Genomic DNA, 26,701 nt, shown 5'->3' with positions numbered 1-26,701 from the left:
GCAGCTGCACCTGGGCGCCCACTGAAAGAAACCCAAGAAAAATCACGAACGTCGGACGATTGCTCCCACACCGAAAGTGCCAGCCAGTCAAGCTCTTGCTGCTCCTCACCGGCCATTGGCAGCGCATCCACAGCACCACAGACATCGGGGCTCCACGCTTTCCCTGACGAACAGGGCTTCGACGTTTACCACCAGCTGCGCCTGGGCGCCCACTAAAAAAAACCCCGAAAAATCACGAACGTCGGACGATTGCTCCCACACCGAAAGTGCCAGCCAGTCAAGCTCTTGCTGCTCCTCCCCGGCCATTGGCAGCGCATCTACAGCACCACAGACATCGGGGCTCCGGGCTTTCCCTGACGAACAGGGCTTCGACGTTTACCACCACCTGCACCTGGGCGCCCATTGGAAAAAAACCCAAGAAAAATCACGAGCGTTGGACGATTGCTCCCACACCGAAAATGCCAGCAACTCAAGCTCTTGCTGCTCCTCACCGGCCATTGGCAGCGCATCTACAGCACCACAGACATCGGGGCTCCGGGCTTTCCCTGACGAACAGGGCTTCGACGTTTACCACCAGCTGCACCTGGGGGGCCCACTGAAAAAAACCCCAAAAAATCATGAACGTCGGACGATTGCTCCCACACCGGAAGTGCCAGCAACTCAAGCTCTTGCTGCTCCTCACCGGCCATTGGCAGCGCATCTACAGCACCACAGACATCGGGGCTCCGGGCTTTCCCTCACGAACAGGGCTTCGACGTTTACCACCAGCTGCACCTGGGCGACCAGTGGAAAAAAACCCAAGAAAATCACGAACGTTGGACGATTGCTCCCACACCGAAAGTGCCAGCAACTCAATCTCTTGCTGCTCCTTACCGGCCATTGGCAGCGCATCTACAGCACCACAGACATCGGGGCTCCGGGCTTTCCCTGACGAACAGGGCTTCAACGTTTACCACCAGCTGCACCTGGTCGCCCACTCCAAAAAAACCCGAAAAATCATGAACGTCGGACGATTGCTCCCACACCGAAAGTGCCAGCCAGTCAAGCTCTTGCTGCTCCTCACTGGCCATTGGCAGCGCATCTACAGCACCACAGACATCGGGGCTCCGGGATTTCCCTGACGAACAGGGCTTCGACGTTTACCACCAGCTGCACCTGGGCGCCCATTGGAAAAAAACCCAAGAAAATCACGAACGTTGGACGATTGCTCCCACACCGAAAGTGCCAGCAACTCAAGCTCTTGCTCCTCATCACCGGCCACTGGCAGCGCATCTACAGCACCACAGACATTGGGGCTCCGGGCTTTCCCTGACGAACAGGACTTCGACGTTTACCACCAGCTGCACCTGGGCACCCATTGGAAAAAAACCCCGAAAAATCACGAATGTCGGACGATTGCTCCCACACCGAATGTGCCAGCCAGTCAAGCTCTTGCTGCTGCTCCCCGGGCATTGGCAGCGCATCTACAGCACCACAGACATCGGGGCTCCAGGCTTTCCCTGACGAACAGGGCTTCGACGTTTACCACCAGCTGCACCTGGTCGCCCACTCCAAAAAAACCCGAAAAATCATGAACGTCTGACGATTGCTCCCACACCGAAAGTGCCAGCCAGTCAAGCTCCTGCTGCTCCTCACCGGCCATTGGCAGCGCATCTACAGCACCACAGACATAGGGGCTCCGGGCTTTCCCTGACGAACAGGGCTTTGACGTTTACCACCAGCTGCACCTGGACACCCATTGGAAAAAAACCCAAGAAAATCACGAACGTTGGACGATTGCTCCCACACCGAAAGTGCCAGCAACTCAAGCTCTTGCTCCTCATCACCGGCCACTGGCAGCGCATCTACAGCACCACAGACACTGGGGCTCCGGGCTTTCCCTGACGAACAGGGCTTCGATGTTTACCACCAGCTGCACCTGGGGGGCCCACTGAAAAAAACCCCGAAAAATCATGAACGTCGGACGATTGCTCCCACACCGAAAGTGCCAGCAACTCAAGCTCTTGCTGCTCATCACCAGCCATTGGCAGCCCATCTACAGCGCCACAGACATCAGGGCTCCAGGCTTTCCCTGACGAACAGCGCTTCGACGTTTACCAGCAGCTGCACCTGGGGGGCCCACTGAAAAAAACCCTGAAAAACCATGAACGTTGGACGATTGCTCCCACACAAAAAGTGCCAGCCAGTCAAGCTCTTGCTGTACCTCACCGGCCATTGGCAGCGCATCGACAGCACCACAGACATCGGGGCTCCGGGCTTTCCCTGATGAACAGGGCTTCGACGTTTACCACCAGCTGCACCTTGTCGCCCACTCCTAAAAAAACCCGAAAAATCATGAACGTCGGACGATTGCTCCCACACCGAAAGTGCCAGCCAGTCAAGCTCTTGCTGCTCATCACCGGCCACTGGCAGCGCATCTACAGCACCACAGACACTGGGGCTCCGGGCTTTCCCTGACGAACAGGGCTTCGACGTTTACCACCAGCTGCACCGGCGCGCCCACTCCAAAAAAACCCTGAAAAATCACGAAGGTCGGACGATTGCTCCCACACCGAACGTGCCAGCCAGTCAAGCTCTTGCTGCTGCTCTCCGGCCATTGGCAGCGCATCTACAGCACCACAGACATCGGGGCTCCGGGCTTTCCCTGACGAACAGGGCTTCGACGTTTACCACCAGCTGCACCTGGGCGCCCACTGAAAAAAACCCAAGAAAAATCACGAACGTCGGACGATTGCTCCCACACCGAAAGTGCCAGCAACTCAAGCTCTTGCTGCTCCTCACCGGCCATTGGCAGCGCATCTACAGCACCACAGACATCGGGGCTCCGGGCTTTCCCTGACGAACAGGGCTTCGACGTTTACCAGCAGCTGCACCTGGGCGCCCACTGAAAAAAACCCAAGAAAAATCACGAACGTCGGACGATTGCTCCCACACCGAAAGTGCCAGCCAGTCAAGCTCTTGCTGCTCCTCACCGGCCATTGGCAGCGCATCCACAGCACCACAGACATCGGGGCTCCACGCTTTCCCTGACGAACAGGGCTTCGACGTTTACCACCAGGTGCGCCTGGGCGCCCACTAAAAAAAACCCCGAAAAATCACGAACGTCGGACGATTGCTCCCACACCGAAAGTGCCAGCCAGTCAAGCTCTTGCTGCTGCTCCCCGGGCATTGGCAGCCCATCTACAGCACCACAGACATCGGGCCTCCAGGCTTTCCCTGACGAACAGGGCTTCGACGTTTACCACCAGCTGCACCTGGTCGCCCACTCCAAAAAAACCCGAAAAATCATGAACGTCGGACGATTGCTCCCACAAAAAAAGTGCCAGCCAGTCAAGCTCCTGCTGCTCCTCAGCGGCCATTGGCAGCGCATCTACAGCACCACAGACATCGGGGCTCCGGGCTTTCCCTGACGAACAGGGCTTCGACGTTTACCACCAGCTGCGCCTGGGCACCCACTCCAAAAAAAACCCGAAAAATCACGAACGTCGGACGATTGCACCCACACCGAAAGTGCCAGCCAGTCAAGCTCTTGCTGCTCCTCACCGGCCATTGGCAGCGCATCTACAGCACCACAGACATCGGGGCTCCGGGCATTCCCCGACGAACAGGGCTTTGACGTTTACCACCAGCTGCACCTGGGCGCCCACTAAAAAAAAACCCGAAAAGTCAAGAACGTCGGACGATTGCACCCACACCGAAAGTGCCAGCAACTCAAGCTCTTGCTGCTCATCACCGGCCATTGGCAGCGCATCTACAGCACCACAGACATGGGGGCTTTGGGCTTTCCCTGACGAACAGGGCTTCGACGTTTACCACCACCTGCAGCTGGGCGCCCATTAAAAAAAAACACAAGTAAAATCACGAACGTTGGACGATTGCTTCCACACCGAAAGTGCCAGCAACTCAAGCTCTTGCTGCTCATCACCGGCCATTGGCAGCCCATCTACAGCACCACAGACATCGGGGCTCCAGGCTTTCCCTGACGAACAGCGCTTCGACGTTTACCACCAGCTGCACCTGGGGGGCCCACTGAAAAAAACCCCGAAAAACCATGAACGTTGGACGATTGCTCCCACACAAAAAGTGCCAGCCAGTCAAGCTCTTGCTGCTCATCAGCGGCCATTGGCAGCGCATCTACAGCACCACAGGCATCGGGGCTCCAGGCTTTCCCTGATGAACAGGGCTTCGACGTTTACCACCAGCTGAACCTTGTCGCCCACTCCTAAAAAACCCCGAAAAATCATGAACGTCGGACGATTGCTCCCACAAAAAAAGTGCCAGCCAGTCAAGCTCTTGCTGCTCCTCACCGGCCATTGGCAGCGCATCTACAGCACCACAGACATCGGGGCTCCGGGCTTTCCCTGACGAACAGGGCTTCGACGTTTACCACCAGCTGCACCTGGGGGGCCCACTGAAAAAAACCCCGAAAAACCATGAACGTTGGACGATTGCTCCCACACAAAAAGTGCCAGCCAGTCAAGCTCTTGCTGTACCTCCCCGGCCATTGGCAGCGCATCGACAGCACCACAGACATCGGGGCTCCGGGCTTTCCCTGATGAACAGGGCTTCGACGTTTACCACCAGCTGCACCTTGTCGCCCACTCCTAAAAAACCCCGAAAAATCATGAACGTCGGACGATTGCTCCCACACCGAAAGTGCCAGCCAGTCAAGCTCTTGCTGCTCATCACCGGCCACTGGCAGCGCATCTACAGCACCACAGACACTGGGGCTCCGGGCTTTCCCTGACGAACAGGGCTTCGACGTTTACCACCAGCTGCACCTGGGCGCCCACTGAAAAAAACCCAAGAAAAAACACGAACGTCGGACGATTGCTCCCACACCGAAAGTGCCAGCAACTCAAGCTCTTGCTGCTCCTCACCGGCCATTGGCAGCGCATCTACAGCACCACAGACATCGGGGCTCCGGGCTTTCCCTGACGAACAGGGCTTCGACGTTTACCACCAGCTGCACCTGGGCGCCCACTCCAAAAAAACCCGAAAAATCACGAATGTCGGACGATTGCTCCCACACCGAACGTGCCAGCCAGTCAAGCTCTTGCTGCTGCTCCCCGGCCATTGGCAGCGCATCTACAGCACCACAGACATCGGGGCTCCAGGCTTTCCCTGACGAACAGGGCTTCGACGTTTACCAGCAGCTGCACCTGGGCGCCCACTGAAAAAAACCCAAGAAAAATCACGAACGTCGGACGATTGCTCCCACACCGAAAGTGCCAGCCAGTCAAGCTCTTGCTGCTCCTCACCGGCCATTGGCAGCGCATCCACAGCACCACAGACATCGGGGCTCCACGCTTTCCCTGACGAACAGGGCTTCGACGTTTACCACCAGCTGCGCCTGGGCGCCCACTAAAAAAAACCCCGAAAAATCACGAACGTCGGACGATTGCTCCCACACCGAAAGTGCCAGCCAGTCAAGCTCTTGCTGCTCCTCCCCGGCCATTGGCAGCGCATCTACAGCACCACAGACATCGGGGCTCCGGGCTTTCCCTGACGAACAGGGCTTCGACGTTTACCACCACCTGCACCTGGGCGCCCATTGGAAAAAAACCCAAGAAAAATCACGAGCGTTGGACGATTGCTCCCACACCGAAAATGCCAGCAACTCAAGCTCTTGCTGCTCCTCACCGGCCATTGGCAGCGCATCTACAGCACCACAGACATCGGGGCTCCGGGCTTTCCCTGACGAACAGGGCTTCGACGTTTACCACCAGCTGCACCTGGGGGGCCCACTGAAAAAAACCCCAAAAAATCATGAACGTCGGACGATTGCTCCCACACCGGAAGTGCCAGCAACTCAAGCTCTTGCTGCTCCTCACCGGCCATTGGCAGCGCATCTACAGCACCACAGACATCGGGGCTCCGGGCTTTCCCTCACGAACAGGGCTTCAACGTTTACCACCAGCTGCACCTGGTCGCCCACTCCAAAAAAACCCGAAAAATCATGAACGTCGGACGATTGCTCCCACACCGAAAGTGCCAGCCAGTCAAGCTCTTGCTGCTCCTCACTGGCCATTGGCAGCGCATCTACAGCACCACAGACATCGGGGCTCCGGGATTTCCCTGACGAACAGGGCTTCGACGTTTACCACCAGCTGCACCTGGGCGCCCATTGGAAAAAAACCCAAGAAAATCACGAACGTTGGACGATTGCTCCCACACCGAAAGTGCCAGCAACTCAAGCTCTTGCTCCTCATCACCGGCCACTGGCAGCGCATCTACAGCACCACAGACATTGGGGCTCCGGGCTTTCCCTGACGAACAGGACTTCGACGTTTACCACCAGCTGCACCTGGGCACCCATTGGAAAAAAACCCCGAAAAATCACGAATGTCGGACGATTGCTCCCACACCGAATGTGCCAGCCAGTCAAGCTCTTGCTGCTGCTCCCCGGGCATTGGCAGCGCATCTACAGCACCACAGACATCGGGGCTCCAGGCTTTCCCTGACGAACAGGGCTTCGACGTTTACCACCAGCTGCACCTGGTCGCCCACTCCAAAAAAACCCGAAAAATCATGAACGTCTGACGATTGCTTCCACACCGAAAGTGCCAGCCAGTCAAGCTCCTGCTGCTCCTCACCAGCCATTGGCAGCCCATCTACAGCACCACAGACATCAGGGCTCCAGGCTTTCCCTGACGAACAGCGCTTCGACGTTTACCACCAGCTGCACCTGGGGGGCCCACTGAAAAAAACCCTGAAAAACCATGAACGTTGGACGATTGCTCCCACACAAAAAGTGCCAGCCAGTCAAGCTCTTGCTGTACCTCACCGGCCATTGGCAGCGCATCGACAGCACCACAGACATCGGGGCTCCGGGCTTTCCCTGATGAACAGGGCTTCGACGTTTACCACCAGCTGCACCTTGTCGCCCACTCCTAAAAAAACCCGAAAAATCATGAACGTCGGACGATTGCTCCCACACCGAAAGTGCCAGCCAGTCAAGCTCTTGCTGCTCATCACCGGCCACTGGCAGCGCATCTACAGCACCACAGACACTGGGGCTCCGGGCTTTCCCTGACGAACAGGGCTTCGACGTTTACCACCAGCTGCACCGGCGCGCCCACTCCAAAAAAACCCTGAAAAATCACGAATGTCGGACGATTGCTCCCACACCGAACGTGCCAGCCAGTCAAGCTCTTGCTGCTGCTCTCCGGCCATTGGCAGCGCATCTACAGCACCACAGACATCGGGGCTCCGGGCTTTCCCTGACGAACAGGGCTTCGACGTTTACCACCAGCTGCACCTGGGCGCCCACTGAAAAAAACCCAAGAAAAATCACGAACGTCGGACGATTGCTCCCACACCGAAAGTGCCAGCAACTCAAGCTCTTGCTGCTCCTCACCGGCCATTGGCAGCGCATCTACAGCACCACAGACATCGGGGCTCCGGGCTTTCCCTGACGAACAGGGCTTCGACGTTTACCACCAGCTGCACCTGGGCGCCCACTCCAAAAAAACCCGAAAAATCACGAACGTCGGACGATTGCTCCCACACAAGAAGTGCCAGCCAGTCAAGCTCTTGCTGCTGCTCCCCGGCCATTGGCAGCGCATCCACAGCACCACAGACATCGGGGCTCCACGCTTTCCCTGACGAACAGGGCTTCGACGTTTACCACCAGCTGCGCCTGGGCGCCCACTAAAAAAAACCCCGAAAAATCACGAACGTCGGACGATTGCTCCCACACCGAAAGTGCCAGCCAGTCAAGCTCTTGCTGTACCTCACCGGCCATTGGCAGCGCATCTACAGCACCACAGACATCGGGGCTCCGGGATTTCCCTGACGAACAGGGCTTTGACATTTACCACCACCTGCACCTGGGCACCCACTACAAAAAAAACGCGAAAAATCACGAACGTCGGACGATTGCTCCCACACCGAAAGTGCCAGCCAGTCAAGCTCTTGCTGCTCCTCCCCGGCTATTGGCAACGCATCTACAGCACCACAGACATCGGGGCTCCGGGCTTTCCCTGACGAACAGGGCTTCGACGTTTACCACCACCTGCACCTGGGCGCCCATTGGAAAAAAACCCAAGAAAAATCACGAACGTCGGACGATTGCTCCCACACCGAAAATGCCAGCCAGTCAAGCTCTTGCTGCTCCTCACCAGCCATTGGCAGCGCATCTACAGCACCACAGACATCGGGGCTCCGGGCTTTCCCTGACGAACAGGGATTCGACGTTTACCACCAGCTGCACCTGGGGGGCCCACTGAAAAAAACCCCAAAAAATCATGAGCGTCGGACGATTGCTCCCACACCAAAAGTGCCAGCAACTCAAGCTCTTGCTGCTCCTCACCGGCCATTGGCAGCGCATCTACAGCACCACAGACATCGGGGCTCCGGGCTTTCCCTGACGAACAGGGCTTCGACGTTTACCACCAGCTGCACCTGGGCGCCCACTCCAAAAAACCCCGAAAAATCACGAACGTCGGACGATTGCTCCCACACAAGAAGTGCCAGCCAGTCAAGCTCCTGCTGCTCCTCAGCGGCCATTGGCAGCGCATCTACAGCACCACAGACATCGGGGCTCCGGGCTTTCCCTCACGAACAGGGCTTCGACGTTTACCACCAGCTGCACCTGGGCGACCAGTGGAAAAAAACCCAAGAAAATCACGAACGTTGGACGATTGCTCCCACACCGAAAGTGCCAGCCAGTCAAGCTCTTGCTGCTCCTCACCGGCCATTGGCAGCGCATCTACAGCACCACAGACATCGGGGCTCCAGGCTTTCCCTGATGAACAGGGCTTCGACGTTTACCACCACCTGCACCTGGACACCCATTGGAAAAAAACCCAAGAAAAATCACGAACGTTGGACGATTGCTCCCACACCGAAAGTGCCAGCAACTCAAGCCCTTCCTGCTCATCACCGGCCATTGGCAGCGCATCTACAGCACCACAGACACTGGGGCTCCGGGCTTTCCCTGACGAACAGGGTTTCGACGTTTACCACCAGCTGCACCTGGGGCGCCCATTCCAAAAAAACCCGAAAAATCACGAACGTCGGATGATTGCTCCCACACCGAAAGTGCCAGCCAGTCAAGCTCCTGCTGCACCTCCCCGGCCATTGTCAGCGCATCTACAGCACCACAGACATCGGGGCTCAGGGATTTCCCTGACGAACAGGGCTTCGATGTTTACCACCAGCTGCACCTGGGGGGCCCACTGAAAAAAACCCCGAAAAATCATGAACGTCGGACGATTGCTCCCACACCGAAAGTGCCAGCAACTCAAGCTCTTGCTGCTCATCACCAGCCATTGGCAGCCCATCTACAGCACCACAGACATCAGGGCTCCAGGCTTTCCCTGACGAACAGCGCTTCGACGTTTACCACCAGCTGCACCTGGGGGGCCCACTGAAAAAAACCCTGAAAAACCATGAACGTTGGACGATTGCTCCCACACAAAAAGTGCCAGCCAGTCAAGCTCTTGCTGTACCTCACCGGCCATTGGCAGCGCATCGACAGCACCACAGATATCGGGGCTCCGGGCTTTCCCTGACGAACAGGGCTTCGACGTTTACCACCAGCTGCACCTTGTCGCCCACTCCTAAAAAACCCCGAAAAATCATGAACGTCGGACGATTGCTCCCACACCGAAAGTGCCAGCAACTCAAGCTCTTGCTGCTCATCACCGGCCACTGGCAGCGCATCTACAGCACCACAGACACTGGGGCTCCGGGCTTTCCCTGACGAACAGGGCTTCGACGTTTACCACCAGCTGCACCGGCGCGCCCACTCCAAAAAAACCCTGAAAAATCACGAATGTCGGACGATTGCTCCCACACCGAACGTGCCAGCCAGTCAAGCTCTTGCTGCTGCTCTCCGGCCATTGGCAGCGCATCTACAGCACCACAGACATCAGGGCTCCAGGCTTTCCCTGACGAACAGGGCTTCGACGTTTACCACCAGCTGCACCTGGGCGCCCACTGAAAAAAACCCAAGAAAAATCACGAACGTCGGACGATTGCTCCCACACCGAAAGTGCCAGCAACTCAAGCTCTTGCTGCTCCTCACCGGCCATTGGCAGCGCATCTACAGCACCACAGACATCGGGGCTCCGGGCTTTCCCTGATGAACAGGGCTTCGACGTTTACCACCAGCTGCACCTGGGTGCCCACTCCAAAAAAACCCGAAAAATCACGAACGTCGGACGATTGCTCACACAAGAAGTGCCAGCCAGTCAAGCTCCTGCTGCTCCTCAGCGGCCATTGGCAGCACATCTACAGCACCACAGACATCGGGGCTCCGGGCTTTCCCTCACGAACAGGGCTTCGACGTTTACCACCAGCTGCACCTGGGCGCCCACTGAAAAAAACCCTGAAAAATCACAAATGTCGGACGATTGCTCCCACACCGAAAGTGCCAGCCAGTCAAGCTCTTGCTGCTCCTCACCGGCCATTGGCAGCGCATCTACAGCACCACAGACATGGGGGCTTTGGGCTTTCCCTGACGAACAGGGCTTCGACATTTAACCACCACCTGCAGCTGGGCGCGCACTGGAAAAAAACCCAAGAAAATCACGAACGTTGGACGATTGCTCCCACACTGAAAGTGCCAGCAACTCAAGCTCTTGCTCCTCATCACCGGCCACTGGCAGCGCATCTACAGCACCACAGACACTGGGGCTCCGGGCTTTCCCTGACGAACAGGGCTTCGACGTTTACCACCAGCTGCACCGGCGCGCCCACTCCAAAAAAACCCTGAAAAATCACGAACGTCGGACGATTGCTCCCACACCGAACGTGCCAGCCAGTCAAGCTCTTGCTGCTGCTCCCCGGCCATTGGCAGCGCATCTACAGCACCACAGACATCGGGGCTCCAGGCTTTCCCTGACGAACAGGGCTTCGACGTTTACCACCAGCTGCACCTGGGCGCCCACTGAAAAAAACCCAAGAAAAATCACGAACGTCGGACGATTGCTCCCACACCGAAAGTGCCAGCCAGTCAAGCTCTTGCTGCTCCTCACCGGCCATTGGCAGCGCATCCACAGCACCACAGACATCGGGGCTCCACTCTTTCCCTGACGAACAGGGCTTCGACGTTTACCACCAGCTGCGCCTGGGCGCCCACTAAAAAAAACCCCGAAAAATCACGAACGTCGGACGATTGCTCCCACACCGAAAGTGCCAGCCAGTCAAGCTCTTGCTGTACCTCACCGGCCATTGGCAGCGCATCTACAGCACCACAGACATCGGGGCTCCGGGATTTCCCTGACGAACAGGGCTTTGACATTTACCACCACCTGCACCTGGGCACCCACTTCAAAAAAACGCGAAAAATCACGAACGTCGGACGATTGCTCCCACACCGAAAGTGCCAGCCAGTCAAGCTCTTGCTGCTCCTCCCCGGCCATTGGCAGCGCATCTACAGCACCACAGACATCGGGGCTCCGGGCTTTCCCTGACGAACAGGGCTGCGACCTTTACCACCACCTGCACCTGGGCGCCCATTGGAAAAAAACCCAAGAAAAATCACGAGCGTTGGACGATTGCTCCCACACCGAAAATGCCAGCAACTCAAGCTCCTGCTGCTCCTCACCGGCCATTGGCAGCGCATCTACAGCACCACAGACATCGGGGCTCCGGGCTTTCCCTGACGAACAGGGCTTCGACCTTTACCACCACCTGCACCTGGGCGCCCACTCCAAAAAAACCCGAAAAATCACGAACGTCGGACGATTGCTCCCACACCGAAAGTGCCAGCCAGTCAAGCTCTTGCTGTACCTCACCGGCCATTGGCAGCGCATCTACAGCACCACAGCCATCGGGGCTCCGGGCTTTCCCTGACGAACAGGGCTTCGACGTTTACCACCAGCTGCACCTGGGGGGCCCACTGAAAAAAACCCCAAAAAATCATGAACGTCGGACGATTGCTCCCACACCGGAAGTGCCAGCAACTCAAGCTCTTGCTGCTCCTCACCGGCCATTGGCAGCGCATCTACAGCACCACAGACATCGGGGCTCCGGGCTTTCCCTGACGAACAGGCCTTTGACGTTTACCACCAGCTGCACCTGGACACCCATTGGAAAAAAACCCAAGAAAATCACGAACGTTGGACGATTGCTCCCACACCGAAAGTGCCAGCAACTCAAGCTCCTGCTGCTCCTCACCGGCCATTGGCAGCGCATCTACAGCACCACAGACATCGGGGCTCCGGGCTTTCCCTGACGAACAGGGCTTCGACGTTTACCACCAGCTGCGCCTGGGCGCCCACTAAAAAAAACCCCGAAAAATCACGAACGTCGGACGATTGCTCCCACACCGAAAGTGCCAGCCAGTCAAGCTCTTGCTGTACCTCACCGGCCATTGGCAGCGCATCTACAGCACCACAGACATCGGGTAGCCAGGATTTCCCTGACGAACAGGGCTTTGACATTTACCACCACCTGCACCTGGGCACCCACTCCAAAAAAAAGCGAAAAATCACAAACGTCGGACGATTGCTCCCACACCGAAAGTGCCAGCCAGTCAAGCTCTTACTGCTCCTCCCCGGCCATTGGCAGCGCATCTACAGCACCACAGACATCGGGGCTCCGGGCTTTCCCTGACGAATAGGGCTTCGACATTTACCACCACCTGCACCTGGGCGCCCACTCCAAAAAAACCCGAAAAATCACGAACGTCGGACGATTGCTCCCACACCGAAAGTGCCAGCCAGTCAAGCTCTTGCTGTTCCTCACCGGCCATTGGCAGCGCATCTACAGCACCACAGACATCGGGGCTCCGGGATTTCCCTGACGAACAGGGCTTCGACGTTTACCACCAGCTGCACCTGGGGGGCCCACTGAAAAAAACCCCAAAAAATCATGAACGTCGGACGATTGCTCCCACACCGAAAGTGCCAGCAACTCAAGCTCTTGCTGCTCCTCAGCGGCCATTGGCAGCGCATCTACAGCACCACAGACATCGGGGCTCCGGGCTTTCCCTGACGAACAAGGCTTCGATGTTTACCACCAGCTGCACCTGGGCGCCCTCTCCAAAAAAACCCGAAAAATCACGAACGTCGGACGATTGCTCCCACAAAAAAAGTGCCAGGCAGTCAAGCTCCTGCTGCTCCTCAGCGGCCATTGGCAGCGCATCTACAGCACCACAGACATCGGGGCTCCGGGCTTTCCCTGACGAACAGGGCTTCGACGTTTACCACCAGCTGCACCTGGTCGCCCACTCCAAAAAAAACCCGAAAAATCACGAAGATCGGACGATTGCTCCCACACCGAAAGTGCCAGCCAGTCAAGCTCTTGCTGCTGCTCCCCGGCCATTGGCAGTGCATCTACAGCACCACAGACATCGGGGCTCCGGGCTTTCCCTGCCGAACAGGGCTTCGACGTTTACCACCACCTGCACCTGGGCGCCCATTGGAAAAAAACCCAAGAAAAATCACGAACGTTAGACGATTGCTCCCACACCGAAAGTGCCAGCCAGTCAAGCTCCTGCTGCTCCTCAGCGGCCATTGGCAGCGCATCTACAGCACCACAGACATCGGGGCTCCGGGCTTTCCCTGACGAACAGGGCTTCGACGTTTACCACCAGCTGCGTCTGGGCGCCCACTAAAAAAAAACCCCAAAAAATCACGAATGTCGGACGATTGCTCCCACACAAAAAGTGCCAGCCAGTCAAGCTCTTGCTGCTCATCACCGGCCATTGGCAGCGCATCTACAGCACCACAGACATCGGGGCTCCGGGCTTTCCCTGATGAACAGGGCTTCGACGTTTACCACCAGCTCTACCTGGGCGCCCATTGGAAAAAAACCCAAGAAAAATCACGAACGTTGGACGATTGCTCCCACACCGAAAATGCCAGCAACTCAAGCTCTTGCTGCTCCTCACCGGCCATTGGCAGCGCATCTACAGCACCACAGACATCGGGGCTCCGGGCTTTCCCTGACGAACAGGGCTTCGACATTTACCACCACCTGCACCTGGGCGCCCACTCCAAAAAAACCCGAAAAATCACGAACGTCGGACGATTGCTCCCACACAAGAAGTGCCAGCCAGTCAAGCTCCTGCTGCTCCTCAGCGGCCATTGGCAGTGCATCTACAGCACCACAGACATCGGGGCTCCGGGCTTTCCCTGACGAACAGGGCTTCGACGTTTACCACCACCTGCACCTGGGCGCCCATTGGAAAAAAACCCAAGAAAAATCACGAACGTTGGACGATTGCTCCCACACCGAAAGTGCCAGCAACTCAAGCTCTTGCTCCTCCTCACCGGCCATTGGCAGCGCATCTACAGCACCACAGACATCGGGGCTCCGGGCTTTCCCTGACGAACAGGGCTTCGACGTTTACCACCAGCTGCACCTGGGCACCCACTCCAAAAAAACCCGAAAAATCACGAACGTCGGTCGATTGCTCCCACTCCGAAAGTGCCAGCAACTCAACCTCTTGCTGCTCACCACCGGCCGTTGGCAGCGCATGTACATCACCACAGACATCGGGGCTCCGGGCTTTCCCTGACGAACAGGGCTTCGATATTTACCACCAGCTGCACCTGGTCGCCCACTCCAAAAAAACCCGAAAAATCACGAAGATCGGACGATTGCTCCCACACCGAAAGTGCCAGCCAGTCAAGCTCTTGCTGCTGCTCCCCGGCCATTGGCAGTGCATCTACAGCACCACAGACATCGGGGCTCCGGGCTTTCCCTGCCGAACAGGGCTTCGACGTTTACCACCACCTGCACCTGGGCGCCCATTGGAAAAAAACCCAAGAAAAATCACGAACGTTAGACGATTGCTCCCACACCGAAAGTGCCAGCCAGTCAAGCTCCTGCTGCTCCTCAGCGGCCATTGGCAGCGCATCTACAGCACCACAGACATCGGGGCTCCGGGCTTTCCCTGACGAACAGGGCTTCGACGTTTACCACCAGCTGCGTCTGGGCGCCCACTAAAAAAAAACCCCAAAAAATCACGAATGTCGGACGATTGCTCCCACACAAAAAGTGCCAGCCAGTCAAGCTCTTGCTGCTCATCACCGGCCATTGGCAGCGCATCTACAGCACCACAGACATCGGGGCTCCGGGCTTTCCCTGATGAACAGGGCTTCGACGTTTACCACCAGCTCTACCTGGGCGCCCATTGGAAAAAAACCCAAGAAAAATCACGAACGTTGGACGATTGCTCCCACACCGAAAATGCCAGCAACTCAAGCTCTTGCTGCTCCTCACCGGCCATTGGCAGCGCATCTACAGCACCACAGACATCGGGGCTCCGGGCTTTCCCTGACGAACAGGGCTTCGACATTTACCACCACCTGCACCTGGGCGCCCACTCCAAAAAAACCCGAAAAATCACGAACGTCGGACGATTGCTCCCACACAAGAAGTGCCAGCCAGTCAAGCTCCTGCTGCTCCTCAGCGGCCATTGGCAGTGCATCTACAGCACCACAGACATCGGGGCTCCGGGCTTTCCCTGACGAACAGGGCTTCGACGTTTACCACCACCTGCACCTGGGCGCCCATTGGAAAAAAACCCAAGAAAAATCACGAACGTTGGACGATTGCTCCCACACCGAAAGTGCCAGCAACTCAAGCTCTTGCTCCTCCTCACCGGCCATTGGCAGCGCATCTACAGCACCACAGACATCGGGGCTCCGGGCTTTCCCTGACGAACAGGGCTTCGACGTTTACCACCAGCTGCACCTGGGCACCCACTCCAAAAAAACCCGAAAAATCACGAACGTCGGTCGATTGCTCCCACTCCGAAAGTGCCAGCAACTCAACCTCTTGCTGCTCACCACCGGCCGTTGGCAGCGCATGTACATCACCACAGACATCGGGGCTCCGGGCTTTCCCTGACGAACAGGGCTTCGATATTTACCACCAGCTGCACCTGGTCGCCCACTCCAAAAAAACCCGAAAAATCACGAACGTCGGACGATTGCTCCCACACCGAAAGTGCCAGCCAGTCAAGCTCCTGCTGCTCATCACCAGCCATTGGCAGCCCATCTACAGCACCACAGACATCAGGGCTCCAGGCTTTCCCTGACGAACAGCGCTTCGACGTTTACCACCAGCTGCACCTGGGGGGCCCACTGAAAAAAACCCTGAAAAACCATGAACGTTGGACGATTGCTCCCACACAAAAAGTGCCAGCCAGTCAAGCTCTTGCTGTACCTCACCGGCCATTGGCAGCGCATCGACAGCACCACAGATATCGGGGCTCCGGGCTTTCCCTGACGAACAGGGCTTCGACGTTTACCACCAGCTGCACCTTGTCGCCCACTCCTAAAAAACCCCGAAAAATCATGAACGTCGGACGATTGCTCCCACACCGAAAGTGCCAGCAACTCAAGCTCTTGCTGCTCATCACCGGCCACTGGCAGCGCATCTACAGCACCACAGACACTGGGGCTCCGGGCTTTCCCTGACGAACAGGGCTTCGACGTTTACCACCAGCTGCACCGGCGCGCCCACTCCAAAAAAACCCTGAAAAATCACGAATGTCGGACGATTGCTCCCACACCGAACGTGCCAGCCAGTCAAGCTCTTGCTGCTGCTCTCCGGCCATTGGCAGCGCATCTACAGCACCACAGACATCAGGGCTCCAGGCTTTCCCTGACGAACAGGGCTTCGACGTTTACCACCAGCTGCACCTGGGCGCCCACTGAAAAAAACCCAAGAAAAATCACGAACGTCGGACGATTGCTCCCACACCGAAAGTGCCAGCAACTCAAGCTCTTGCTGCTCCTCACCGGCCATTGGCAGCGCATCTACAGCACCACAGACATCGGGGCTCCGGGCTTTCCCTGATGAACAGGGCTTCGACGTTTACCACCAGCTGCACCTGGGTGCCCACTCCAAAAAAACCCGAAAAATCACGAACGTCGGACGATTGCTCACACAAGAAGTGCCAGCCAGTCAAGCTCCTGCTGCTCCTCAGCGGCCATTGGCAGCACATCTACAGCACCACAGACATCGGGGCTCCGGGCTTTCCCTCACGAACAGGGCTTCGACGTTTACCACCAGCTGCACCTGGGCGCCCACTGAAAAAAACCCTGAAAAATCACAAATGTCGGACGATTGCTCCCACACCGAAAGTGCCAGCCAGTCAAGCTCTTGCTGCTCCTCACCGGCCATTGGCAGCGCATCTACAGCACCACAGACATGGGGGCTTTGGGCTTTCCCTGACGAACAGGGCTTCGACATTTAACCACCACCTGCAGCTGGGCGCGCACTGGAAAAAAACCCAAGAAAATCACGAACGTTGGACGATTGCTCCCACACTGAAAGTGCCAGCAACTCAAGCTCTTGCTCCTCATCACCGGCCACTGGCAGCGCATCTACAGCACCACAGACACTGGGGCTCCGGGCTTTCCCTGACGAACAGGGCTTCGACGTTTACCACCAGCTGCACCGGCGCGCCCACTCCAAAAAAACCCTGAAAAATCACGAACGTCGGACGATTGCTCCCACACCGAACGTGCCAGCCAGTCAAGCTCTTGCTGCTGCTCCCCGGCCATTGGCAGCGCATCTACAGCACCACAGACATCGGGGCTCCAGGCTTTCCCTGACGAACAGGGCTTCGACGTTTACCACCAGCTGCACCTGGGCGCCCACTGAAAAAAACCCAAGAAAAATCACGAACGTCGGACGATTGCTCCCACACCGAAAGTGCCAGCCAGTCAAGCTCTTGCTGCTCCTCACCGGCCATTGGCAGCGCATCCACAGCACCACAGACATCGGGGCTCCACTCTTTCCCTGACGAACAGGGCTTCGACGTTTACCACCAGCTGCGCCTGGGCGCCCACTAAAAAAAACCCCGAAAAATCACGAACGTCGGACGATTGCTCCCACACCGAAAGTGCCAGCCAGTCAAGCTCTTGCTGTACCTCACCGGCCATTGGCAGCGCATCTACAGCACCACAGACATCGGGGCTCCGGGATTTCCCTGACGAACAGGGCTTTGACATTTACCACCACCTGCACCTGGGCACCCACTTCAAAAAAACGCGAAAAATCACGAACGTCGGACGATTGCTCCCACACCGAAAGTGCCAGCCAGTCAAGCTCTTGCTGCTCCTCCCCGGCCATTGGCAGCGCATCTACAGCACCACAGACATCGGGGCTCCGGGCTTTCCCTGACGAACAGGGCTGCGACCTTTACCACCACCTGCACCTGGGCGCCCATTGGAAAAAAACCCAAGAAAAATCACGAGCGTTGGACGATTGCTCCCACACCGAAAATGCCAGCAACTCAAGCTCCTGCTGCTCCTCACCGGCCATTGGCAGCGCATCTACAGCACCACAGACATCGGGGCTCCGGGCTTTCCCTGACGAACAGGGCTTCGACCTTTACCACCACCTGCACCTGGGCGCCCACTCCAAAAAAACCCGAAAAATCACGAACGTCGGACGATTGCTCCCACACCGAAAGTGCCAGCCAGTCAAGCTCTTGCTGTACCTCACCGGCCATTGGCAGCGCATCTACAGCACCACAGCCATCGGGGCTCCGGGCTTTCCCTGACGAACAGGGCTTCGACGTTTACCACCAGCTGCACCTGGGGGGCCCACTGAAAAAAACCCCAAAAAATCATGAACGTCGGACGATTGCTCCCACACCGGAAGTGCCAGCAACTCAAGCTCTTGCTGCTCCTCACCGGCCATTGGCAGCGCATCTACAGCACCACAGACATCGGGGCTCCGGGCTTTCCCTGACGAACAGGCCTTTGACGTTTACCACCAGCTGCACCTGGACACCCATTGGAAAAAAACCCAAGAAAATCACGAACGTTGGACGATTGCTCCCACACCGAAAGTGCCAGCAACTCAAGCTCCTGCTGCTCCTCACCGGCCATTGGCAGCGCATCTACAGCACCACAGACATCGGGGCTCCGGGCTTTCCCTGACGAACAGGGCTTCGACGTTTACCACCAGCTGCGCCTGGGCGCCCACTAAAAAAAACCCCGAAAAATCACGAACGTCGGACGATTGCTCCCACACCGAAAGTGCCAGCCAGTCAAGCTCTTGCTGTACCTCACCGGCCATTGGCAGCGCATCTACAGCACCACAGACATCGGGTAGCCAGGATTTCCCTGACGAACAGGGCTTTGACATTTACCACCACCTGCACCTGGGCACCCACTCCAAAAAAAAGCGAAAAATCACAAACGTCGGACGATTGCTCCCACACCGAAAGTGCCAGCCAGTCAAGCTCTTACTGCTCCTCCCCGGCCATTGGCAGCGCATCTACAGCACCACAGACATCGGGGCTCCGGGCTTTCCCTGACGAATAGGGCTTCGACATTTACCACCACCTGCACCTGGGCGCCCACTCCAAAAAAACCCGAAAAATCACGAACGTCGGACGATTGCTCCCACACCGAAAGTGCCAGCCAGTCAAGCTCTTGCTGTTCCTCACCGGCCATTGGCAGCGCATCTACAGCACCACAGACATCGGGGCTCCGGGATTTCCCTGACGAACAGGGCTTCGACGTTTACCACCAGCTGCACCTGGGGGGCCCACTGAAAAAAACCCCAAAAAATCATGAACGTCGGACGATTGCTCCCACACCGAAAGTGCCAGCAACTCAAGCTCTTGCTGCTCCTCAGCGGCCATTGGCAGCGCATCTACAGCACCACAGACATCGGGGCTCCGGGCTTTCCCTGACGAACAAGGCTTCGATGTTTACCACCAGCTGCACCTGGGCGCCCTCTCCAAAAAAACCCGAAAAATCACGAACGTCGGACGATTGCTCCCACAAAAAAAGTGCCAGGCAGTCAAGCTCCTGCTGCTCCTCAGCGGCCATTGGCAGCGCATCTACAGCACCACAGACATCGGGGCTCCGGGCTTTCCCTGACGAACAGGGCTTCGACGTTTACCACCAGCTGCACCTGGTCGCCCACTCCAAAAAAAACCCGAAAAATCACGAAGATCGGACGATTGCTCCCACACCGAAAGTGCCAGCCAGTCAAGCTCTTGCTGCTGCTCCCCGGCCATTGGCAGTGCATCTACAGCACCACAGACATCGGGGCTCCGGGCTTTCCCTGCCGAACAGGGCTTCGACGTTTACCACCACCTGCACCTGGGCGCCCATTGGAAAAAAACCCAAGAAAAATCACGAACGTTAGACGATTGCTCCCACACCGAAAGTGCCAGCCAGTCAAGCTCCTGCTGCTCCTCAGCGGCCATTGGCAGCGCATCTACAGCACCACAGACATCGGGGCTCCGGGCTTTCCCTGACGAACAGGGCTTCGACGTTTACCACCAGCTGCGTCTGGGCGCCCACTAAAAAAAAACCCCAAAAAATCACGAATGTCGGACGATTGCTCCCACACAAGAAGTGCCAGCCAGTCAAGCTCTTGCTGCTCATCACCGGCCATTGGCAGCGCATCTACAGCACCACAGACATCGGGGCTCCGGGCTTTCCCTGATGAACAGGGCTTCGACGTTTACCACCAGCTCTACCTGGGCGCCCATTGGAAAAAAACCCAAGAAAAATCACGAACGTTGGACGATTGCTCCCACACCGAAAATGCCAGCAACTCAAGCTCTTGCTGCTCCTCACCGGCCATTGGCAGCGCATCTACAGCACCACAGACATCGGGGCTCCGGGCTTTCCCTGACGAACAGGGCTTCGACATTTACCACCACCTGCACCTGGGCGCCCACTCCAAAAAAACCCGAAAAATCACGAACGTCGGACGATTGCTCCCACACAAGAAGTGCCAGCCAGTCAAGCTCCTGCTGCTCCTCAGCGGCCATTGGCAGTGCATCTACAGCACCACAGACATCGGGGCTCCGGGCTTTCCCTGACGAACAGGGCTTCGACGTTTACCACCACCTGCACCTGGGCGCCCATTGGAAAAAAACCCAAGAAAAATCACGAACGTTGGACGATTGCTCCCACACCGAAAGTGCCAGCAACTCAAGCTCTTGCTCCTCCTCACCGGCCATTGGCAGCGCATCTACAGCACCACAGACATCGGGGCTCCGGGCTTTCCCTGACGAACAGGGCTTCGACGTTTACCACCAGCTGCACCTGGGCACCCACTCCAAAAAAACCCGAAAAATCACGAACGTCGGTCGATTGCTCCCACTCCGAAAGTGCCAGCAACTCAACCTCTTGCTGCTCACCACCGGCCGTTGGCAGCGCATGTACATCACCACAGACATCGGGGCTCCGGGCTTTCCCTGACGAACAGGGCTTCGATATTTACCACCAGCTGCACCTGGTCGCCCACTCCAAAAAAACCCGAAAAATCACGAAGATCGGACGATTGCTCCCACACCGAAAGTGCCAGCCAGTCAAGCTCTTGCTGCTGCTCCCCGGCCATTGGCAGTGCATCTACAGCACCACAGACATCGGGGCTCCGGGCTTTCCCTGCCGAACAGGGCTTCGACGTTTACCACCACCTGCACCTGGGCGCCCATTGGAAAAAAACCCAAGAAAAATCACGAACGTTAGACGATTGCTCCCACACCGAAAGTGCCAGCCAGTCAAGCTCCTGCTGCTCCTCAGCGGCCATTGGCAGCGCATCTACAGCACCACAGACATCGGGGCTCCGGGCTTTCCCTGACGAACAGGGCTTCGACGTTTACCACCAGCTGCGTCTGGGCGCCCACTAAAAAAAAACCCCAAAAAATCACGAATGTCGGACGATTGCTCCCACACAAAAAGTGCCAGCCAGTCAAGCTCTTGCTGCTCATCACCGGCCATTGGCAGCGCATCTACAGCACCACAGACATCGGGGCTCCGGGCTTTCCCTGATGAACAGGGCTTCGACGTTTACCACCAGCTCTACCTGGGCGCCCATTGGAAAAAAACCCAAGAAAAATCACGAACGTTGGACGATTGCTCCCACACCGAAAATGCCAGCAACTCAAGCTCTTGCTGCTCCTCACCGGCCATTGGCAGCGCATCTACAGCACCACAGACATCGGGGCTCCGGGCTTTCCCTGACGAACAGGGCTTCGACATTTACCACCACCTGCACCTGGGCGCCCACTCCAAAAAAACCCGAAAAATCACGAACGTCGGACGATTGCTCCCACACAAGAAGTGCCAGCCAGTCAAGCTCCTGCTGCTCCTCAGCGGCCATTGGCAGTGCATCTACAGCACCACAGACATCGGGGCTCCGGGCTTTCCCTGACGAACAGGGCTTCGACGTTTACCACCACCTGCACCTGGGCGCCCATTGGAAAAAAACCCAAGAAAAATCACGAACGTTGGACGATTGCTCCCACACCGAAAGTGCCAGCAACTCAAGCTCTTGCTCCTCCTCACCGGCCATTGGCAGCGCATCTACAGCACCACAGACATCGGGGCTCCGGGCTTTCCCTGACGAACAGGGCTTCGACGTTTACCACCAGCTGCACCTGGGCACCCACTCCAAAAAAACCCGAAAAATCACGAACGTCGGTCGATTGCTCCCACTCCGAAAGTGCCAGCAACTCAACCTCTTGCTGCTCACCACCGGCCGTTGGCAGCGCATGTACATCACCACAGACATCGGGGCTCCGGGCTTTCCCTGACGAACAGGGCTTCGATATTTACCACCAGCTGCACCTGGTCGCCCACTCCAAAAAAACCCGAAAAATCACGAACGTCGGACGATTGCTCCCACACCGAAAGTGCCAGCCAGTCAAGCTCCTGCTGCTCCTCAGCGGCCATTGGCAGCGCATCTACAGCACCACAGACATCGGGGCTCCGGGCTTTCCCTGACGAACAGGGCTTCGACGTTTACCACCAGCTGCACCTGGGCCCCCACTCCAAAAAAACCCCGAAAAATCACGAAGATCGGACGATTGCTCCCACACCGAAAGTGCCAGCCAGTCAATCTCTTGCTGCTGCTCCCCGGCCATTGGCAGCGCATCTACAGCACCACAGACATCGGGGCTCCGGGCTTTCCCTGACGAACAGGGCTTCGACGTTTACCACCACCTGCACCTGGGTGCCCATTGGAAAAAAACCCAAGAAAAATCACGAACGTCGGACGATTGCTCCCACACCGAAAGTGCCAGCCAGTCAAGCTCTTGCTGCTCCTCACCGGCCATTGGCAGCGCATCTACAGCACCACAGACATCGGGGCTCCGGGCTTTCCCTGACGAACAGGGCTTCGACGTTTACCACCACCTGCAGCTGGGCGCCCATTGGAAAAAAACCCAAGAAAATCACGAACGTTGGACGATTGCTCCCACACCGAAAGTGCCAGCAACTCAAGCTCCTGCTGCTCCTCACCGGCCATTGGCAGCGCATCTACAGCACCACAGACATCGGGGCTCCGGGCTTTCCCTGACGAACAGGGCTTCGACGTTTACCACCAGCTGCGCCTGGGCGCCCACTAAAAAAAACCCCGAAAAATCACGAACGTCGGACGATTGCTCCCACACCGAAAGTGCCAGCCAGTCAAGCTCTTGCTGTACCTCACCGGCCATTGGCAGCGCATCTACAGCACCACAGACATCGGGTCTCCAGGATTTCCCTGACGAACAGGGCTTTGACATTTACCACCACCTGCACCTGGGCACCCACTCCAAAAAAAAGCGAAAAATCACAAACGTCGGACGATTGCTCCCACACCGAAAGTGCCAGCCAGTCAAGCTCTTACTGCTCCTCCCCGGCCATTGGCAGCGCATCTACAGCACCACAGACATCGGGGCTCCGGGCTTTCCCTGACGAACAGGGCTTCGACGTTTACCACCACCTGCACCTGGGCGCCCATTGGAAAGAAACCCAAGAAAAATCACGAGCGTTGGACGATTGCTCCCACACCGAAAATGCCAGCAACTCAAGCTCTTGCTGCTCCTCACCGGCCATTGGCAGCGCATCTACAGCACCACAGACATCGGGGCTCCGGGCTTTCCCTGACGAATAGGGCTTCGACATTTACCACCACCTGCACCTGGGCGCCCACTCCAAAAAAACCCGAAAAATCACGATCGTCGGACGATTGCTCCCACACCGAAAGTGCCAGCCAGTCAAGCTCTTGCTGTTCCTCACCGGCCATTGGCAGCGCATCTACAGCACCACAGACATCGGGGCTCCGGGATTTCCCTGACGAACAGGGCTTCGACGTTTACCACCAGCTGCACCTGGGGGGCCCACTGAAAAAAACCCCAAAAAATCACGAACATCGGTCGATTGCTCCCACTCCGAAAGTGCCAGCAACTCAACCTCTTGCTGCTCACCACCGGCCGTTGGCAGCGCATGTACATCACCACAGACATCGGGGCTCCGGGCTTTCCCTGACGAACAGGGCTTCGATATTTACCACCAGCTGCACCTGGTCGCCCACTCCAAAAAAACCCGAAAAATCACGAACGTCGGACGATTGCTCCCACACCGAAAGTGCCAGCCAGTCAAGCTCCTGCTGCTCCTCAACGGCCATTGGCAGCGCATCTACAGCACCACAGACATCGGGGCTCCGGGCTTTCCCTGACGAACAGGGCTTCGACGTTTACCACCAGCTGCACCTGGGCCCCCACTCCAAAAAAACCCCGAAAAATCACGAAGATCGGACGATTGCTCCCACACCGAAAGTGCCAGCCAGTCAATCTCTTGCTGCTGCTCCCCGGCCATTGGCAGCGCATCTACAGCACCACAGACATCGGGGCTCCGGGCTTTCCCTGACGAACAGGGCTTCGACGTTTACCACCACCTGCACCTGGGTGCCCATTGGAAAAAAACCCAAGAAAAATCACGAACGTCGGACGATTGCTCCCACACCGAAAGTGCCAGCCAGTCAAGCTCTTGCTGCTCCTCACCGGCCATTGGCAGCGCATCTACAGCACCACAGACATGGGGGCTTTGGGCTTTCCCTGACGAACAGGGCTTCGACGTTTACCACCACCTGCAGCTGGGCGCCCATTGGAAAAAAACCCAAGAAAATCACGAACGTTGGACGATTGCTCCCACACTGAAAGTGCCAGCAACTCAAGCTCTTGCTCCTCATCACCAGCCACTGGCAGCGCATCTACAGCACCACAGACACTGGGGCTCCGGGCTTTCCCTGACGAACAGGGCTTCGACGTTTACCACCAGCTGCGTCTGGGCGCCCACTAAAAAAAAACCCCAAAAAATCACGAATGTCGGACGATTGCTCCCACACAAAAAGTGCCAGCCAGTCAAGCTCTTGCTGCTCATCACCGGCCATTGGCAGCGCATCTACAGCACCACAGACATCGGGGCTCCGGGCTTTCCCTGATGAACAGGGCTTCGACGTTTACCACCAGCTGCACCTGGGGGGCCCACTGAAAAAAACCCCGAAAAATCATGAACGTCTGACGATTGCTGCCACACAAAAAGTGTCAGCCAGTCAAGCTCCTGCTGCTCCTCAGCGGCCATTGGCAGCGCATCTACAGCACCACAGGCATCGGGGCTCCGGGCTTTCCCTGACGAACAGGGCTTCGACGTTTACCACCAGCTGTACCTGGGCGCCCATTGGAAAAAAACCCAAGAAAAATCACGAACGTCGGACGATTGCTCCCACACCGAAAGTGCCAGCCAGTCAAGCTCTTGCTGCTCCTCACCGGCCATTGGCAGCGCATCTACAGCACCACAGACATCGGGGCTCCGGGCTTTCCCTGACGAACAGGGCTTCGACATTTACCACCACCTGCACCTGGGCGCCCACTCCAAAAAAACCCGAAAAATCACGAACGTCGGACGATTGCTCCCACACAAGAAGTGCCAGCCAGTCAAGCTCCTGCTGCTCCTCAGCGGCCATTGGCAGCGCATCTACAGCACCACAGACATCGGGGCTCCGGGCTTTCCCTGACGAACAGGGCTTCGACGTTTACCACCAGCTGCACCTGGGCCCCCACTCCAAAAAAACCCCGAAAAATCACGAAGATCGGACGATTGCTCCCACACCGAAAGTGCCAGCCAGTCAATCTCTTGCTGCTGCTCCCCGGCCATTGGCAGCGCATCTACAGCACCACAGACATCGGGGCTCCGGGCTTTCCCTGACGAACAGGGCTTCGACGTTTACCACCACCTGCACCTGGGTGCCCATTGGAAAAAAACCCAAGAAAAATCACGAACGTCGGACGATTGCTCCCACACCGAAAGTGCCAGCCAGTCAAGCTCTTGCTGCTCCTCACCGGCCATTGGCAGCGCATCTACAGCACCACAGACATGGGGGCTTTGGGCTTTCCCTGACGAACAGGGCTTCGACGTTTACCACCACCTGCAGCTGGGCGCCCATTGGAAAAAAACCCAAGAAAATCACGAACGTTGGACGATTGCTCCCACACTGAAAGTGCCAGCAACTCAAGCTCTTGCTCCTCATCACCAGCCACTGGCAGCGCATCTACAGCACCACAGACACTGGGGCTCCGGGCTTTCCCTGACGAACAGGGCTTCGACGTTTACCACCAGCTGCGTCTGGGCGCCCACTAAAAAAAAACCCCAAAAAATCACGAATGTCGGACGATTGCTCCCACACAAAAAGTGCCAGCCAGTCAAGCTCTTGCTGCTCATCACCGGCCATTGGCAGCGCATCTACAGCACCACAGACATCGGGGCTCCGGGCTTTCCCTGATGAACAGGGCTTCGACGTTTACCACCAGCTGCACCTGGGGGGCCCACTGAAAAAAACCCCGAAAAATCATGAACGTCTGACGATTGCTGCCACACAAAAAGTGTCAGCCAGTCAAGCTCCTGCTGCTCCTCAGCGGCCATTGGCAGCGCATCTACAGCACCACAGGCATCGGGGCTCCGGGCTTTCCCTGACGAACAGGGCT

Source organism: Chlamydotis macqueenii, chromosome W, assembly GCF_036417535.1.
Source record: "Chlamydotis macqueenii isolate bChlMac1 chromosome W, bChlMac1.mat, whole genome shotgun sequence".
In the NCBI taxonomy this organism is placed as follows: Eukaryota; Metazoa; Chordata; class Aves; order Otidiformes; family Otididae; genus Chlamydotis; species Chlamydotis macqueenii.
Note: the sequence above shows the minus strand (reverse complement) of the source record.